The sequence below is a fragment of the Herpailurus yagouaroundi genome, unplaced genomic scaffold (genome assembly GCF_014898765.1).
Source record: "Herpailurus yagouaroundi ecotype Mexico unplaced genomic scaffold, PumYag 77, whole genome shotgun sequence".
Taxonomy (NCBI): Eukaryota; Metazoa; Chordata; class Mammalia; order Carnivora; family Felidae; genus Herpailurus; species Herpailurus yagouaroundi.
In genome coordinates this window covers 97,467,958-97,487,511 of record NW_024412388.1, presented here as the reverse complement: position 1 = coordinate 97,487,511, position 19,554 = coordinate 97,467,958, and positions in this window count along the sequence as shown.

Sequence of the window (19,554 nt, the reverse complement as noted above, 5' to 3'; positions counted from 1 at the left end):
TTGAGTTTGACCTTTTCACATATCTCATTGCATCTTTATATCCATCATTCAAGGTTCTAGTTATTCTATTTAATTTTTTTTAACATTTATTTTTGAGAGACAGAGACAGAGTGTGAGCGGGGGAAGGGAAGAGGGAGAGAGGGAGACACAGATTCCAAAGCAGCCTCCAGGCTCTGAGCTGTCAGCACAGAGCCTGACACGGGACTCGAACCCATGAGCCGTGAGATAATGACCTGAGCCAAACTTGGTTGCTTAACCAACTGAGTCACCCAGGAGCCCCTATTCTCTCCATTTTAGCATAAATATGAGGAAGCCACACCCTTGAGAGACGAAACGATTTGCCCAAGAGCCCAAAACTAACTAGGCAACAGAGCCAAGATTTGAACCCAGGTCTTTCAATCAATTTATACACAGAGTGACAGCAGGGATACAGTTTTGTTTTGTTCTGTTGTAAGAAAAGGGAAGACAAGTTCCGGGGTGGGGGAGGGGAGGACCAGAAAAGAGCACCTTTGTATAATTCTCAGTGAAGGTGAAGGATGGGTTCTTCTCGAAAAAGGGTCATCCCAGCCCTCCTGTGGTCCAAATATCCATCACGTGGTTGCAGAGCAGATCTCTTTTTCCCTGGGTTTCCCAAACTTCTTTTAAGTATAGAGCTCCACTGATCGTGAGTCACAAAGGCAGGGCGCTCAAACAAAATTACAGCTTCTTTTTACCGGATAGGTGTAGCCTGAGCAGAGCCTAAGAAATCTTTGCATTACAGGCTGAGGTATTATATACTATTACATTTACTCACACCATTTAAGCAGAGGATACAAATTTCGCAATGTCTAATATGTTAATGCCAACAAAGAAAGCAAAAGACGGCTGGAAATGTGTGACTGACAGCTCAATGCTCTTAGCGAGTTAATGAAGTCTCTCCTGCATGCAAAGCCATCTCGTGTACCAAGGCTGAGGTCAGATATTCGTGGCACTGAGGGAATGTCATCTATTTCCTTATTTGAAAAAGGATTCTTAATACCCCATCATTCCCATATCTCCCTAGTTTTGCCTCAGACCAAAAGGAATTAGATAATCATGTTGCACACTGAGAAGAGAACATTTATAATACCCACGAGAGTAAAACCTTTTCAGAACCGAATGGAAGGCCACTCAGTCTCTCTGAAACATGAAGCCGGAACTGGAGGGAACAAAAAAAGCTAGCAAACCAACCTGGCTTTGCTATATCATGCTAAAGGCCCCCTGGGTACAAGTTCATAATTGTTCCAAGAGGGGAAGTGTATGGTGACAAGTAGCATTTATTAAACATTTCGTATCTGTCATATATATCATATATCTCTTTTGCTATATCTATCTAAACACTATATCTGGTTTACTCCTGCAAACAGGACCATGAGGTAGAAAATATCATCCTCATATTAGAGATACAGAAACTGAGGTTTGAAGAAGGCATGGAAATAACTTCAGGTCACACAGACACTAAATGGCACGGTAGGGATGGTAGGGACACAAACCCAGGGCCCTCTGTCTATGCCTAGACTCTCTTCAATTTTCGACGTCTCCTTTCTACAACTCTTTTGGAATGTAAAATACCATCCCCCACCTTTCATCACTGAGAAGCATTAATAGTTACGTTTTGCTACATAACAAATTACTAGAAGCATTGCAGTGGCTGAAGGCAACATGCACATTATCTGTGAGTCAGGAACCTGGGCATGACTTAGCTGGACCCTCCGCTTCAAAGTTTCCAGCAAGATTGCAACCAGGGTTTCAGCCAGGGTTGGGGTCTCAGCTGGGGCTCGACTGGGGAAGGGTCTGCGCCCAAGCTCACATAGGTGTTGGCAGCACTCAGTTACTTGCAGGTTGTTGGACCGAAGGTCTCAACTCCTGAGGGCCTCTATCAACCAGAGGCTGCCCTTAGTTTCTTGCTACATGGGCCTCTCCTGTGGTGGCATACTTGATCAAAGCCACTGAGAGAGAGAGTCTGCTAGCAAGATGGAAGTTGCAGTCTTATACAACATAATCACAACGGTGACATTCTAGCACCTTTGCCATATTCTGTTGCTTAGAAGCAAGTCACAGTGTGGTCCTGCCCACACTCAAGGGGAGGGGGTTACACAGGGATGTGGAGAATAGGAGGTATGGAGGAGGGGTACATCTTAGAGTCTATCAGCCACAGAAAGGTGTCAGATCTCCCATGGTTTCCTTTCTATCTCCACCGACTCCACAAACTTGTCATAAAGCTCCTTATCCAGAACCACAGAAAGGTTTATAATTTTTAAAAAATATTTTAAAACCCCACCTGCGATGTTTATTTCACGCTGGTTGTTAAGTGTGTTATTATTTATTTCTTAAGACATGGACCTTAATTCTAATTAGTTGCATTATCACCTTGCTTCTAAGAAGCCAGATGAGACCCCAGGGAAGCGTGCATTTACTGGGATCAGCAGGGTCATGGAAACAAATATATGGCATCAGTTCTAAACCCTGTGTGTGAGCTCTGGCAGGCTTCCAGCCCAGACCCTCCTAGGTCACGCAAAGGTTACCTCTGTGGGCAATGCAAACAGAGAAGTCCTACAGACACGCTCTAGCACAAGGCTTCTGGAGGACTAAGGGTGCAGGCTTACAGTAAACAGAGAACAGAATACATGCAATGTGCAATCGGTCATACGATTGTAATCATCATTGCTTTTTAGTGTCTCAAACCCGGTTGTACCATTGGAATATAGCCTTCCTGAATTATAGCAGCTTAAAAAAACCTCTTCATCACTATCACCACATACATATGTCTGTGTGTATATATATATATATGTATGCATGACACCCAAAATTTAGCACCATGAATTCTCACTGCTGCTGCGAAACTGTGTTTCTTCTCAACCCTCTTGACGTACACTGCATCCAAAAGAGGCTTTGGAAATCTTCCAGAGCCCAGTTACACTGGGGGGATGCCAACCCACCCATCTTCCGTCTCCCTATAATTTCTTCAATAACTTCAGCGTAGAGTGACATTGGTTTACCAAGGAAAAGCTAACAGATTTTTTTCTATAAATAACTGGTTGGCTGTGCTGTGGTGACAATTTATATAATAGAACTCATGCTTAAATAATAAGGTAACAGCTTTGGACTGTGAATTTTAAAATGTTTTATTGAAATGTAGACTGATTAACAGGCAAGATTCTTCTTCTAATTATTTTAATTATAGACTCTTAATGACAAGGAGCCATAGAAATAAAAACACGTTAAAATTACATTTTTAATGAACTGGCACCCGGAAGCCCCAACTTCTCCAAAGCAAGTAGGGCTAATCTCTTGTTACCTGGAAACAGCGCATGTGTTCACAGAGGTTAAGAAGATGTTCGTTAGGGGAATGGGATTATTTGTGACCCAATTTCTCTGAATGCAAGGAGGATAAAGCAGACATGAAGTGTGGTAAAAAGGACATGGGGCTTAGAGTCAAGAGGCTGATTTCTAGTTCTGGTTCTGGTAAACTGCTTGGGTGTGTGTCCATTTTACCTCTCTTGGCCACCATTTTTTCACATGTAAAAACATGGAAGTCTTAGCTAAGGAGCTCTAACTTTATAATTCTATGATTTAATTGCTCTATCATGAAGAGTGAAACTTTTAGGGAAAATGGAGTAAACCTATCTGTCACTAAATATTAATTCACATGCGCACACAGTGATGTCAGCTTTTAGGACGTAGATGGGGCTTTACATGGATTTTTAAAAAAATGTTTATTTATTTTGAGAGAGAGAGAGAGAGAGAGAGAGCTGGGGAGGGGCAGGGAGAACGGGAGAGAGAGATTCTCAAGCAGATTCTCAAGAGAATCTCAAGCCTAATGCGAGGCTCAGTCTCATGCTTTGTGATATCATGACCTGAGCCAAAATCAAGAGTCAGACGTTTAACCCACTGAGCCACCCAGGTGCCCCCTAAAGCACTGTACCAAGTACCATGTACATGTGGGCGGGTAAGGTGGCAATGGAGAAAGGATAGTATTCATCCATCTACCCATTTGGTCATTCATTCCCTAAGCAAATATTTACTTGCTTCCATCAGGGAAGTTCTCTGTGATACAGTAATATTTGAAGAGAAATCTAAAGAGAATGAAAGAATGAGCCATACAGATCATCTTGGGGAAAAGCATTTCAAACAGAGAAAGAGCAAGTGCAGAGGCTCTAAGGTAGGAATGGGCTTGTTTTTGTTCAAGGATTAGCAAGGAGGCCAGGATGGCGAAAGCAAAGTGAGCGAGGAAGAAAGCAGGAAGAGGCAAAGTCGTAGAGCCAGTAAGGAGCCAGGTCATGTAAGGCATTTCAAGAAAACCGATCTTGTTTAGCAGTAGTTGTACACTGTTATCCGTCTTCAAGTCCAGAAAATTACCAGCCAGTCTCCACCAATATCTCTTATCTGCCACCCTCTGTAGTTTCTTTTGCAGGAATTTCTATTAGGGCCATGCCAGAGTTTTTCCATCTACTTTCTGGGTTTTCTAACTGGCATCTCATAGTTTTTTCTAAGTTTTTACTTAGATTCCAGTTAGTTAACATACAGCGTAATATTAGTTTCTGGTGTACAATGTAGTGATTCAATGCTTCCGTGCAAGACTTGGCGCTCATCATGGCGAGCACACTCCTTAATCCCCACCACCTGTGTAACCCATCCCCTCCCCCCTCCCCGGGCAATCACCAGTTTGTTCTCCACATTTGAGTCTTTTCTTGGTTGACCTTGGCATTTCATGGTTTCAATCTCTACCATTCTGTGCTGTGTCCTACATGAGTGTCCTAATGGTATTTTCTAGTTCTTCAATTATCTGTTCAAATATGACCAGGTTGGGACATACCTATTCATTCTGATTTCTTTTTTAAAGTTGATTTCTTTATTTTGAGAGAAAGAGAGAGAGAGCTGGAAGGGAGGGGCAGAGAGAGAAGGAGAGAGAGAATCCCAAGCAGGCTCTGCACTGTCAGTGTGAATCCTGACACAGGGGCTCAAACCCATGAACTGTGAGGTCATCACCTGAGCTGAAATCAAGAGGGTTTTTTCTGTTTTTTTGTGTGTGTTTTTTTGTTTGTTTGTTTGTTTTTGTCCAAACACAATACTGTAAGCAAAGCTGAAGCCATTTCTCCCAGGTGTGAACGTAGGCACAGGCTATGAGATGTCAATATCTGCTGTGGTAAAGGGGATCAGATGTGCCCTGCAATGGAGCGGGGGGGAGACAGAGCTGGTTTTACTGAGTGAATTCAGTGCTTTTGTGGCCTTCCCCACCCATGAAAGGAAAATGATAGAAAGGATTCATTTAACCCCCACCTGGAGCAGTGGAGGCTCTGAACTTGAGTGTCTTGAAAGGTTGGAAATAATGAATCCTATTTTGAGGCAAGGACATGAGTCAAGCAGCCCCCTGGGTTGGCAACAGAATCTTTTTCAATTTCAATAGGATAGGCACTTCTGAACTGCTAGGAAGGAAGGAAGGAAGGAAGGAAGGAAGGAAGGAAGGAAGGAAAGCAAAGCAAAGAAAAGAAGGGCAGGAGGAAGGAAGGAAGGAAGGGAGGAAGGAAGGAAGGAAGGAAGGGAAGAAAAGAAGGGAGGGAAGAAGGAAGGAAGGGAGGAAAGAAAAGAAGGGAGGGAGGGAAGGTGGAAGGAAGGAAGGAAGGAAGGAAGGAAGGAAGGAAGGAAGGAGAAAAAAGAGATCTACACTGGGGCTTGGGAAGCTGGCATAAAGTAACCACAACACTGTCAGAGCCTGGGGGAACAGAGAGAGAGAAACAATAAAACCTCCTAACCATCATGAGCCTTCAAACCAAAATTCTAAAACACATGGAGAAAACAGACAAAAATATAAATAGAAGATAAAATTTCATCCAGATGAAATGGAAATGGAAATAAGAGATTGGTATGAAAAAGTCTTTTTAAAGGTATGTTTAAGATCCTTAAAGAGATTAAGGGGAGAATAGGTCTCATAAAGAACAAGAAAAGCTGAAACAAGATAGCCAGGCGAAAAAGAACAGTTGGACATAAAAGCGTAACTAATTGAAAATCCTGGACCTGATAAATGCAATCATTGAAATAAGAATCAGAATGAGGGGCACCTGTGCGGCTCAGTACATTGAGCATCTGGTTCTTGATTTCGTTCTAGTCGTGTTCCAAGGGTCGTGGGATAGAGCCCTGAGTCGGGCTCCACACTGAACGTGGAGCCTGCTTAAGATTCTCTCTCTCTTTCCCTCTGCCCCTCTCCCCAGCTCACGCTCTCTCTCTCTCTCTCTCTCTCTCTCTCTCAAATAACTTTTTAAAAATGCAAAATGATAAAAACAACACTTAATTTTTTTTATTTTGTAAAAAAAAATTTTTTTTTAAATTTTGTTTTTGAGCATGGCCATTTGTGTTTGGGTTTCTTTTCAAGGAGGCTTGTCTCCTACTGTGATGTGTTTGGAGCCCTGGGACAGGAGGTGGACCTACAAGTGTTGACTTACATGCCATCTTCACTAGTAATCCCTTCTGACGGGATTTGAGACACAAGATAGACCTTAAAGAATTCACAGGCCCTGTGTAGACTCGGTGCAAATATAACCCCAGACCTGAAGTCAGGAATATGCAGAACACATGTAGGGAAATGGGAGGAAACCAATGTGGCCAGAGAGACCAATAGCAGTGGAGACCTAGGTGATCCCAGAGCCGAGGTTACATGTCCTTTGCATGTGCTCCTGTAACAAGCTGTGTGTTACACTTATCAATCCTTTTTTTTTTTTCTTTTCAGAAAGAGAGAGAGAGAGAGAGAGCTCACACAAGCAGGGGAGGGGCAGAGGGAAAGAGAGAGGGGGAGAGAGAGAATCCCAAGCAGGCTCTACACTGTCGGTGCAGAGTCCAATGCAGGGCTCGAACCCACGAACCGAGAGATCATGACTTGAGCCAAAGTCAGATTCTTAACCGACTGAGCCACCCGGACACCCCAGTTATCAGTTCTTTGTAACTGCTTAAAGGCAGAACTGTGTTTATCTTGTTCACCACCATGTCCTCTCGACCCCTACAGGGCCTGACGTGTAGTAGGTACTCAACAAACGTGTAGACTAAGTGAATAAATATTGAGTAGACAAATTAGGGTGTGAAAAGAAATATTGGTCACATGTAACTTCATCAAATGCTAAGCATTAATTTTTTTCTCTTCAGCTATTCAAAACCCTGCCCCTACTATCTTCTCTCAGTGTCTCACAATCCGTCACCCATTCTCAAAATTACAATAAAGATGCTTCACTTCAAAGTCTCCAACTTTTAAAAGTCTCCTACTTCCAGACACAAAATAAAAGTATTTATTTTTCAATTTTCACTTCAGAAACCTCTCTGTGGTATACTCCTGACCTTGGCTTTGGCGGCACCACACTGCCCTGTCCTGGAGTCTGTGACGGCTGCTAGATTGGAGAGCTGAAGATACAAATGCATCATAATAACCGAGCATTTGACCAAGAGCCTGAACAGAGACTGACCTGACAAAAGCTGTGTTTTAGCAAATCGGGCGTGAATGTGAAGATGAGGCCAACTAGAAAAGGGCAAGACGGGGGGCAGGGGAGAGTCTACAAGGCAACTGCACCAGACTTACCCTTATGGGTCTTGATCTACAGGTCTTGGTGTTCAAGTGCACAGCCTAGGTTGTCTTAACTTATTTTTAGGGCTTCTTTGTTTGTTTGTTTGTTGTTTAGCTTTTCTTCCCAGGACAAGAACCCCAGTGACCGAGACTTTGTATAGCTCTTGCCAGACCCCCTCTCTAGCACTAGGTCTCATCTCGGAGATCCCAGCCTGCTGTCTGGGGTGCAGGTTGCATGTGAGTGAGAACGACCACCTTCCTCTCTACCTCTTCTACATGCCATTCCCACCACATTCCCTGGGACTTCTGAAACGAGGCCTGAAGACACTGACGGGGCCACCAGCCTCCTTCTAAATACTCACCCCCTGCTTCCTCGGTCCAGCGCCTTCTTTCCCCAGAGTGCCTGGGAGCTGTTGCTTGGTGCTGCCTCCCTGCTTTTTGTTTTGGTTCCTGGTTTTGTTCCTGGTTCCTGAGGACCATGATGCCTTGCATGCCTTGCCTGTTTGGGGCTGGGACAGAATGCGGTGAGTGGGACTTCTTGGACTCAAGTCCTAGAAAAGCTAGAGTGGCAGGCAGGTTATCTAAAGAATAGCTCTGGCAGGGAGTTCCTGAGGTAGCAACCCACTAGCAATCTTGGGGCACAAGGAGATGATGGGTGTTTTAAATAATACAAAATGCTAGTTATCCAAGTGGTCTTATAGTCAGATGACTTGGTGGTTGACTCCATAAAGCTAGATTGTAGCTGCAGAAATACCTACTGTCTGAGTTAGGACTGATCATATATTCTTTTAACTTTTTAAAAATGTTCATTTATTTTCGAGAGAGAGAGAGAGAGAGAGAGAGAGAGCGAGGGCGAACAGGGGAGGGTCAGAGAGAGGGAGACACAGAATCGGAAGCAGGCTCCAGGCTCTGAGCTGTCAGCACAGAGCCCGACACGGGGCTCGAACTCACGGACTGCGAGATCATGACCTGAGCTGAAGTTGGACGCTTAACCGACTGAGCCACCCAGGCGCCCGATGACGGGTCATATTAACAAAAGTAAGGGCTTAGCTTGTAGGTAGGGATCTAAATGGCTAACTCTCTGGATAGGGGCCAACAGGAGAGTTAGGAACCAAACACAGCATGCAGATGGCCTTGCATACACCAGTACCTGTGTATACATGCTTAATATAGCAATACAGCTCATAGATGTAGTAATATAACTCATATTTGGTTTTATATACCCAACTGTGTTAAAGGCGCAAACATTATGAGTCAGAATCTAAAGATCTCTTCTCTTTCTGTAGGTGCTATCTTCTTCTGAAATTATTGTCCTGTAATAGTGGTGTTCTGTTTTCAGCTCCTTGAATTGCTTGAGAGCTTTTCCCCTAGGGGCTGGCTGGGGATATTACGGACCACCTTTAAAGGCAGTAGTCAACAAATGACTCACCTAGGATGAAGATTTTTCTTTCAGCAGCCCATCTAGCGGAAGCCCCAATTCTCTGCACTCAAATGTCTTCTTACTTTGTGTCTCTGTTCCTTCCTCTCTTTTTTGTCCTAGGTTGTTCTGTCTAGCCCTTGGTTACCTGAGTGACCCCTTTCCCTCTCTCCATTTCTCCCCAATATCTCTTTTAATTTTATTAATGCACCCAAGGGCAGTTGGGTACCTGCCCGTGGGTTATGCAACAGCCTTGGGGGGCGGGGGTGCCCTGCTGGGAGCTGGGAGTGGGAGGGAACAGCTTGTAACCCTGAGCTCTGTTGAGGAGACTAATGTCAGCACCTTTGCTTAACCTGCTCTTCAGAAGACACCCGACGGTGGTGGCTTTTTATTCTTGCTGCTTCCCGATGCATTCGTAGAGTTTGGGTATTTCATCTCATTGAGGTAATTGATTCATCATATGGTTCAAATCCCCGCATTTCCCGAGTTGATGATACAAGCCATTAGAAAAGCAGGAAGTTGGCTCTGCTACAAGAAACTGACAGCAATTTCATGTTCTTTTCGACTTACCTCATTGTGAATTCTGAGTCCAAAAATCGCTTCCACTCTTCCTGGCTCTGGGTTTCACCTGCCTCGTTTATTTTCCTTTGAATCTGACTGAATGAGTTGGTTGCATTCTACATTCACAGATAAATTTTTCTCCTTGACATCGGCTTGAATGTGGCCTGAAAGGGGGATGCGTTTTTTTCTCCTTCTCTACCTCCTCCCCTCCGCCCCCTCCTCACTTTCCACTCTGTGCCTCCCAGCACCAGGTCAGTACAGTCTTCTAAAGACATCCTGGCTATTTCAGGAAGTGCTATTCTTATAAACCAAAATGATTTAGTTGCTTTAGAAAGGGAGAGAGAGAGAGAGAGAGAGAGCGAGAGCACCATGATTCATTGACTCCTCCCCAGCTATTCCCTCCTCAGAAAGTGCCAGGCCCTGTGCTAGCTGCTGGCCTTGTGCATAACCCCCTCCCACCACCACCACCAGAATAAATGAGTCCCTCTGTTAGGACGTGTATAACTTAGGTGAAATTTCCCAAGCCTCCTGTGCTAACGTTCTCCATTTGGTACTCAGCAGCCATTCATTGTGCCGGTAGTTAATTAACGATGGCCACAACAGAGCCCTTTATTGGAAACCTGGTATCTGGGACAAGAGGTAGGTGGGAAAATCCCATGATAGTACCTGTGTGAACGCAGCATGGAGCATAGAGTGCATTGGCATTTCCTACAGAGTGTGCTTTCTATGTAATCAAACGACTCCCCCTGGCCTCTCTGAAGCTTGACTCTTCCGTTCACTTCTGTTCATTCAGAGAGTCCATGAGGAATGTGCTTCTGAATTGTCCTGGCTCCTGGGCCTCCCATCTTTGTGCCAGTACCAGCTTCCACTCTTGTGTCCTTTATCCGCCTTCGCAGTCTGTGAAGGGCCCGGTCCTCCCCTGGCCCTGAGGGTTTTGTGCCTTCCATGGGATTTTTCTTACCTCTGATTATTTTGTGCACTCCTTTATTCATTTTGCGTGTGGCACCTCACCCTCCAGAAGAGACTGTGTGGCATTTTCCTGCTTTCTCACATCGTGTGGGTTTGGACTTTTTGGTTTCCCTTGGTTTTCCAAGTGCTGGGAACATGGCCGCTTGAATTCCTAAGCAGACGTGGTTAGTGGTTCACCCATCTCCTCTGCTGGAGCCCCAGCACTGGACTTTGCCCCTCCAAACTATTTCCTTGGGCCACCACCTTCCTCCAGAGACCAAGTGGCCCTCTATCTCATTCCCACTGGTCACCTGTGCACTCCAAACCACACTAGGGGACAATTTCAATTCGAGTTGAGTGCCAACTCGTACTGATGCCAGGCCCTGCTCTAGGCGCTGGTGGTCCAAAGATCAACAGGGCTCAGGCCTTAACCTTAAGGAGCTCCTACCTTGTGTGGAGAACATATACACAGACTCAACAATTATAATTTGGTAATTGCTAAGGGCTATGACAGCTACATGCGCCGGGGCTCTGGGAGCAGGTAGAAGCACAGGTGATTCTCCAGTGAAAACACGGGGAAGAGAAGTTAGGTTTTAGAAAGAATGCTCTTAAGCTTTGACATGTCATAAATTCTGGTGTGTAAGTGGAAATGGAATTGGGAGTAGGGGAGGAGGGGAAGGAGAGGCCTCCCGGAGGATGTGCTATTGGAGCACCTTGAATCATGCACACACTGAACATTAAATAATGGAGGATGCACTTACAGCACCCCCTAAAAAAAGAACTTTCCAGAAAACCAAGGAAGGGAAGATTGCTATTGGTGGATGGAGGAAAAACCAAATTGCAAAGGCCCAGCTTGACCTTCAGGGCGACGGGGGGTGTACTGGAGAGTGCAGGGCAACATACATGGAGAGGTGGATGAGGTCAAGTGAGAGTGGGCAGGTCCTCGGGGAAAGATACAAGTCCTGGGATTAAGTGTGAGGACCAGGTGAATTTGGGGCAGTGTTTACTCAGAACAGCAGACATGTTTTTTAAAGCAATGTGCGCTCAAACTTTTTTTGACTATGTCTCACAGACCAAAAAAAAAAAAAAAAAAAAAAAAAAAAAATTACATAGCAAACCAATACATGCACATTGAAAATGTACTCTCATTATGCACAATTTATCCTGTCCGGATTTGTTTCCTACTCCATCTCTAAAAATGCTAGTCATGGCTCTCTAAACGTATGACCTAAAGGGCAAGTATAGGTTACAGTCAAAGAGGGAAGCCAGGGTCAGCTCAGTTGGGGAAGCAACCAGAACAGAGAAAACCAGGAACTTAATCAGGAAAGAGAAAGCAAGGCACAAAGTTCGGGATACAGGTGGTGAGGCCAAGAAGGGTGCTGGGAACCAGTTTTTACGGTGATGGCTGCACAACATGCAAGTGGGCTGGTTAGCCTAGATGGAGCTCAGAAAGATAGAGAAAAGCCTTATATGTTATTAAGTTAAGGAATTCTGGCTTTGTTGCAGAGTTGCCTCAAGGCAATGGAGAGTTTTAAATAGGTGTATCAGTTAGTTACTTCCGACTAACAAAGCCCCCCAAAGCTTAGAGACTTAAAACAACTCCTGATCATTTCTCACAGCTCTATTCACTGGCAAGGCAGTTCTGCTGCTCTGTGCTGGGCTTACTATGCACTCGTAGGCAGCCTGCAGGTTAGCTGGGGCCCGTCTCATCTAAGGATGGCCTTGCTCAGGACAACTAGGCTTTTCTACACGTGTCTCCCACGTCCCTCAGCAGGCTAGTGTGGGCATGCTCTTGTGGCACTAACAGGGGTCCAAGAGAGAAGGAGACACGCAAGTGCTTTTTCAAGTCTCTGTTTGCATCAGGTTTGTTATTATCCTCTTGGCCAGAGCAAGTCACATGCTGAGGCCTAGAGTCAGTGTGGGAAGGCACTGTCTAGGGTGTGGGTACAGAGAGGCATGAAATCAGCCGGCACAGTAGAGAAGGTATGAGGTCAGGTTTATGTTTTAGGAAGATCACTTTGGCTGTCTGGATTAGAGGAAGTTAATGCACGGAGGGCAGATAGCAGGATGTTTTAGTGATCCCGATGAGAGATGATGGGTATTCAAACAAAGGCAATAAGGTTGGGGAGAAAGGTATTGCTGGAATTCTAGGGAGTCAAGAAATCAAACCATCTTCCCTCCTGAGCTCAGAACCAATTGAGAGATGGACATGTGGGTCAAACAAAAGAGAGCCCATCAGAGAATGTGGTTTTAAATCTGCTACCAAAAAAGCTTTCTCAAACTCTCTGAACTCTGTTATTCTCCCTCTCCCAGCCTGGGCCTTCGACCTTGGGACAGAGAAGAAAAGGGGATGAAATCTTATCGTCTTTCATAGATTGGCTCTACCCAACCAAGAGATTCAGCTGTCAACCAGGAGTTGGAGGGAAAGGCCAGGAATAATATCTAGTAGAGGGGTCACAAATTTTTTCTGTGAAGGGCTGGAGGGTAAATATTTTACACTTTGCAGGACATTCGGTCTCTGTTGCAATTACTCAATTCTGCCAAGAAAGTAGGAAAGGAATTGCCATAGGCAATACATAAACAAATGAATATGGCTGCATTCCAATAAAACTTTTTTATGGACTCTGAATTTTGAATTTTCATGTGTCACAAAATATTCTTCTTTTGATTTATTTTCAACCATTAAAAAAAAAAACGTTAAAAACCATTCTTAGCTCGTGGGCTGGATTTGGCTTGTCAACCCCTACTCTAGAGGAGGTCCTTCTGCAGGAAAATATGAATGATGTCAGGAGAAAGGAGTTCCTTCTTATATTAGTCAGGGCCTCTGCAAGTGACATATTTAAACTGTGTACCTGAGGAAAATTTAAGAAAGAGATTATTTACTAAGGTGTGCTCAGGGTTTAGGGAAATTAACAAGAGACCCCCAGGGGAGGCAACGTTGGGAACTGCTACTTTTTTCCAGCCTGAGTCATGTATTGGCAAAGGGGACAGTACACAGCAGACCCAGAGAGAAGAGCTATACTGGAGAGGGCTGCTGGGCAGAAGCCATGGCCATTTGGTGGAGGGTCACGTATAACCTGCGGCGATCTCAGGTTACAAATGTTCTGACTTCAGACTCCTGCACTTTGATCCACCTCTGATGCTTCCCATTAGCCAGATGCTAACTGGAAACCAGAGGGCAAGGGAGCAGGTTCATATAATCCATACCCCTGGAGGTGAGCCTCCAGGCCAGGGAGGAGGGTGCAGAAGGATGGAGAGTGGACCTGAAGGGGCAAATGGAGAACGTTCAGCATGTTCCCAAATAGGAACCAACTAAAGGAATGGTAGGGAAGTACGGTTAATATCCCTTCCTCTCAAGGGCCTCAGCTCCTCACCTACAAAATGAGAAGGTGAAATAATCTTCAAGAGCCAATTCTAACATTTGTTGGTTCTATGATAATGCTCTGGACGTTTCTCACTGTGCGAAGGAAGGGGGTCTAGAAAAGGAGGATCTTTCTTCCTTGATTTCTGGCCCCAGGCCCCGTACCTTCTGAGGCACTCACTCCAAGGTTATATACCAGTGTAACCATGACCTAATGAGCCCGATGCTGTTGCTACATCGTAGGAAATGACTTCTTTGATGAGGAGTTCAAGCCAAGTCGGGGGGAGGGGGGCAAGGGGAGGGGACTGGGAGATGGGCCAGGATGGGGAGGCTATTATAATTTATTAGTGTCTTCTTTGTGCCAGACGCTTTGCATATGGTAGTATGCATGTGGTAGTAATCCTTTCCAAAACCAAGTGAGGTAGTTTTTATGATCCCCAATTTGCTAGTTAGGAAACAGAATTTCAGAGAGGTTAATTAACTTGCCCAAGGCCACACGGTTATTTGGGGGCCAAGTTGACTTAAACCTAGCATCCTTCCCCAGCACGGGGGTATTTTGGCTCCCAGCTCTCACCAGGTAGGCAAACACCTTTCCAATCCTCACAGGACTTGTGTCCTAACCCAGAATGACCAGCGAATGGTGGAGCCTTCAAAATACCACACGCTCACCAGTGAAACAAAAGACAGCTGAGATGCTCACACAGGTATTTTGGGCCCCCAAAGCCCCTTCCTTTCTAAGTATCAGCTCTCTTGTCTCCAGAGATGGTGGGCAAAGGTCTCCAGTACCTCTTCCCAGCATATTTTTTAAAAATTGAGGCGAAATTCACATAAAATTAACCACTTTAAAGTGTGCAATTCAGTGGCATTTAGTACATTCTCAATGCTGCACAACGACCACCTCTATCAAGTTCCAACCTTATAGCACATCTTGCCTTGTATTTGGTAAATGTTTACCTACCACACTGGACACTTCATTTCTGGAGGCCACGGTATGAGTCTGCATCATGTACACAGTCCGAGAACACCTTGCAAACATTCCCTGCCCTGCGTATCTTACTTGAATGGGATTCCAGGTACCCTCTTCCCCATTTCTGCTTCCGAGCAACACTTTATTTTAAAAGCAATTTTTTAATGTTTATTTTCATTTTTGAGAGAGCGAGCATGGGGGAGGGGTGGAGAGAGGAGGAGACAGAGGATCTGAAGCGGGCTTTGCGCTGACAACGCAGGGGTTTGAACCCACGAACGGTGAGGTCATGACCCGAGTTGAAGGCAGATGCTTAGCCAGCTAAGCCACCCCGGCATCTCCTGAGCAACCTTTAAAAGATGGATTTGGCATCAGAATCTAGGCCTTCTTCCTGCCATGTACCTTCATTATGCCATTGAATCAAAACAACAAGCTTCATGGTGAAATAGACTCTCTGTCCTATCTTACGTTCTTTTCATCCCCTTTTTATCCGGCTGCACATTGCCCATGTGGATATTAATTTGCATCAAGCTATGGTTAAATTTTCAATGTGCCTCCAAATTTATATGCTATTTCTAAGCGAACTACCACAAATCTGAATATTAAAGCTCATTAAATAATTAATTTTTCTAGGAGGCCTTCCACTTTGGAGAACAGTAAATTTTATAAATACAGAAATATGTACTGAGATCTTGGAAACGGAGCTGGATGATATGTGGACATCTTCAGTGCAGAATTAGAAAAATATGAACACATTATAATGGTTTTTTAGACCACAATCTGTTAGTCAAGAGGTTTACTTTTCTTGTTTTAAAAGAGAGATCCTAATCTGTTTTGTATTTTCTATAAATTATCAAATGGAACGTAAACCTTCCAGTTATTGTTACAGAATGTTTTAGTCTCCTGGAATACTGTAAATTAGACCCATTCGTCATAGGAAAGTTCTGGATTTTCTGCATTACAATTCTACGCAATTTACATGCTATGCAGATCATGCTTCACTGAATACCATCGAACACATTTATTCTTCTTCAAAATTGGCTAAACACTGCCTTCTCTTCCACTAACTCAATCCCTCTGCAAAGACAGATGTAAGAGTACTCGTCTGTCACGTCGCTGTTGCTTCTTTGCTCCTCTTTGCTAAAACATATATGACTGGATGATGGCAAAATATCTGTGGGGCATCATTTTGTCAAAACCTAATTTAACATCTAGACGATGCTCAAGGTGTGTCAGAGGACAGATGAGGGACTGGAGGCCAAGTGTCCTGGAGGTGGAGGCAGAGAAGGGAACGCCGACACGTGGGGACTGAATTCACTTATATGTCTATGACTTTTTTTTTTAACGTTTGTGGGAGAAATTAACCCAATTCCAGAATAGCACGTCTCATTCCTCATCCCACTGTAATCATCATCACTACCTATCGGTATTATTGGGACAACTCCATTATTAAAATGCATCGGAGGGCAGTCATTCTAAATCTCTGAGCATCAATTATTCTGCTTGATGGGAAGGCGCTGGTATAAACAGAGGATTATTTATACCCTTCAGACCAGATATGCTGGGCTCAGCAGCCATTTTGCTGAGGAACAGAAGGGATATCGCCTTAGAGCTGGGTAAAGTGAGAGATAGGCTTGACTTTTCTCGAGCAATAGCTGTAGTGATCTGAAAGTGCTCTCTGCAGGAGTAATTTAACTGGGAAAGGGTCCCGGAGCTCAATTAGGAAGCAATCCACCCCATCATCTACAATTCTTACATTGTAAGAACTGTGGAAGCCATTGCCATCCCACAGGCCCTTCTGGATTCCCCATTCATGGCTTTGACGTCCAGGGAAAGAAAACGGACCCAAGAAGGAGTAGTCTGCAACAAGTCTTCGTGTTTGGATGGCTGGGCCTGGGAGAGACATCATTTCATGGACCCCCATCCATTTGTCCCATGTGATGGAATAAGCAGCAGGACTTAGTGTAAATAACCGAGGCTCTATAGACAGTTCAAGACCCAACACTTGTATGTTAGCCTAGTGAGCTTGGGTAAGAAAAGCTTTCTAAATCTCATGGTTCTCTTTTGGTAAATGGAGAGAAGATTGCTACCCACCTCACAGAATTGTTCAAAGTTTATGGAAAATCAACAACTCATAGTGAAGTGCTCGGGAAGTGCTAGTTACTCTCTTATTTTTTTTAATTGTTTTAAATGTTTATTATTTTTGAGAGAGACAGAGACAGAGTGTGCGTGGGGGAGTGGCAGAGAGGGAGGGAGACACAGAACCTGAAACAGGCTCCAGGCTCTGAACTGTCAGCACAGAGCCTGACGCGGGGCTCAAACTCATGAACTGTGAGATCATGACCCGAGTCGAAGTCGGATGCCCAACCAACTGAGCCACCCAGGAGCCCCTAGTTACTCTAACTGTCAGTTATTCTCTCCCTACTTATCAGGACCAGGATGACCAACCTGATTTATCTAACCAGTAAGTTATCTAACCTTCTCCTATACTACATGCAAGTTCTTTGATGTTCATGCGTTCGTTCATTTGTTTTAGAGAGACAGAGAGAGCATGAGCTGAGGAGAGGGGCAGAGAAAGAGAATCCCAAGCAGGCTCCATGCTCAGCACCGAGCCCAGTAGGGTGCTCAATCCCATGACCCAGGGATCATGACCTGAGCTAAAATCAAGAGCCGGAAGCTCAATCGACTGAGTCACCTGGCTGCCCTGCCTATTCTCCAGGTTCTCTGAAAGGGCCTGAAATGCAGTTGCATATCAAGTATCTGGGCAGATCTTATGTACAGGCCTAGGCTCATTTTGAAGTGTGCTTGGTTTTACAACTGGGGTAATGCTTAATGCACAGACCATGCTCCTTTGGTGCTAATGGGTCTCTAAGAGGTTTGCATCTCTGCTCTGTGTCTATAAATCTCTGACAGATTTTGTTCCTGGTAAGGGGTTTGTCTTGACACTTTCCCAGGTAAATCTCATTTTTCAGTTAAAGATATGATATAGATGTTGACCTCATGTGATACATTTTTATGGTAAGGGCACTCAATGGATCCTACCTACTACCTGAGCTCATGCCTTTGGGTGGTGCCCTCCCACACTGACTCTGGAAATCCAGTCCCCCGGCTTGTTTGGCCAATGGAATATTAACAAGTTTGATACAAGCAGATGACTGAAACAAGCTTTCACATTAGGCTTGACTCTCCCTTGCTGCTGGGAACTCTTCCTGCACCATGTGAAGAAACCCAGGCTAGCCTGCTGGAGACAGTGACTTGGCCAACAGCTAGCAACAACCTCCGCACATATGAGTAGGGCACCTCAGGGGCCAGATGATTGCAGCCCATGAATGGCCCCAGGCACGAGAAGTCCCAGAAGAGACCAGCAGAGACCAGCTGAGTCCGGCCCTAATTGCTGACCTACAGAACAATGAACAAATAAAATGGTTGTTGGTTTAAGCCACCAAGAGCTGAGGTGCTTTGTTAACACAAGAGATAACGGAGCTAACAAATTAAAATTAGAAACGCGGTGGCAGACATTTTTGTCCTCTTTTCTGTGCGTCCAGCAAAGGCAAGATGGAATGAAGCATCTTACTAGGTGATAAAAGAATGTGATTCATTTATGGCAAATCCAGAGAGCCTACTTATTCGTTTGAATTGATTCTGGACAAATAATAGAAGTGGGGCCCACATAATTTTCAAAAAGTATGGCGACAGAACCTTCACCTGAACAAAGCGAGAATTTTCAAACGGCAGCAGAGAGATTTTCTGGCAGCAAGGACATGCCACGCTCCTGGGAATAACTCCCTGACATCACATTGTGTCACAGTACCGGTTCTTCCCCTTGACAGTTAACATGCACGATTACACAGGTGTTTTCAGTGGTTTTTTTAAGAACATTGATTTTTGATCTGATGAATGGACGTAACCAAGTGATCGAGTAAAATCTGGAGACCCCGCTGAGGGGTATGGCTGCATTATCTGTATCTATGACAAAGAAGCGAATGGAGAATTAACACTAAAAGGGTATGAAGGACTCAAAATAACGAGGAGAAACAAATGAAATGAATGCATCCAGAACAGAGAGATTGTAAAAGCTCCAACTCACATGTGGTTCTGGCCCGACATCCAGATCGAAAATAAAGAACTGTCAATACTTGGCAAGTTTCCCAAACAAAAAACACAAGCCACGTGGAAAAGGAGCTGTGTTCTCAGATTAAGGTAGCACCGAAACTGTCAGGATAGTAGGTGGGGGAGGTGGGGAAGTCAATAAAACTTTTCAGGATTCAGTGGGGGAAGCCGAGACTCCATTAACATCCTCACAGGAACCAGAAAGAAACATTTGCTAAATACTTTGTTCTGAAGGAGACACTGTGGGGATCTGCATTTAAGGCTGGTGGTTAAGAAAGAGAGTGGGAGGGCAGAAAGAGGGACTCAGATGGGGAAACACGTGGCTTCATTCAGCTTTCTTCATACGATTGCAAACTATAATTACGTTTATTCTAGTGGGGGCCCCTCCTTGAAGTGGAGGAAGATTTTACCTTGGTGGGGGGGGGATTCAAAAGTTGTTTTAGGGGCGCCTGGGTGGCGCAGTTGGTTAAGCGTCCGACTTCAGCCAGGTCACGATCTCGCGGTCCGTGAGTTCCAGCCCCGCGGCGGGCTCTGGCCTGATGGCTCAGAGCCTGGAGCCTGTTTCCGATTCTGTGTCTCCCTCTCTCTCTGCCCCTCCCCCGTTCATGCTCTGTCTCTCTCTGTCCCAA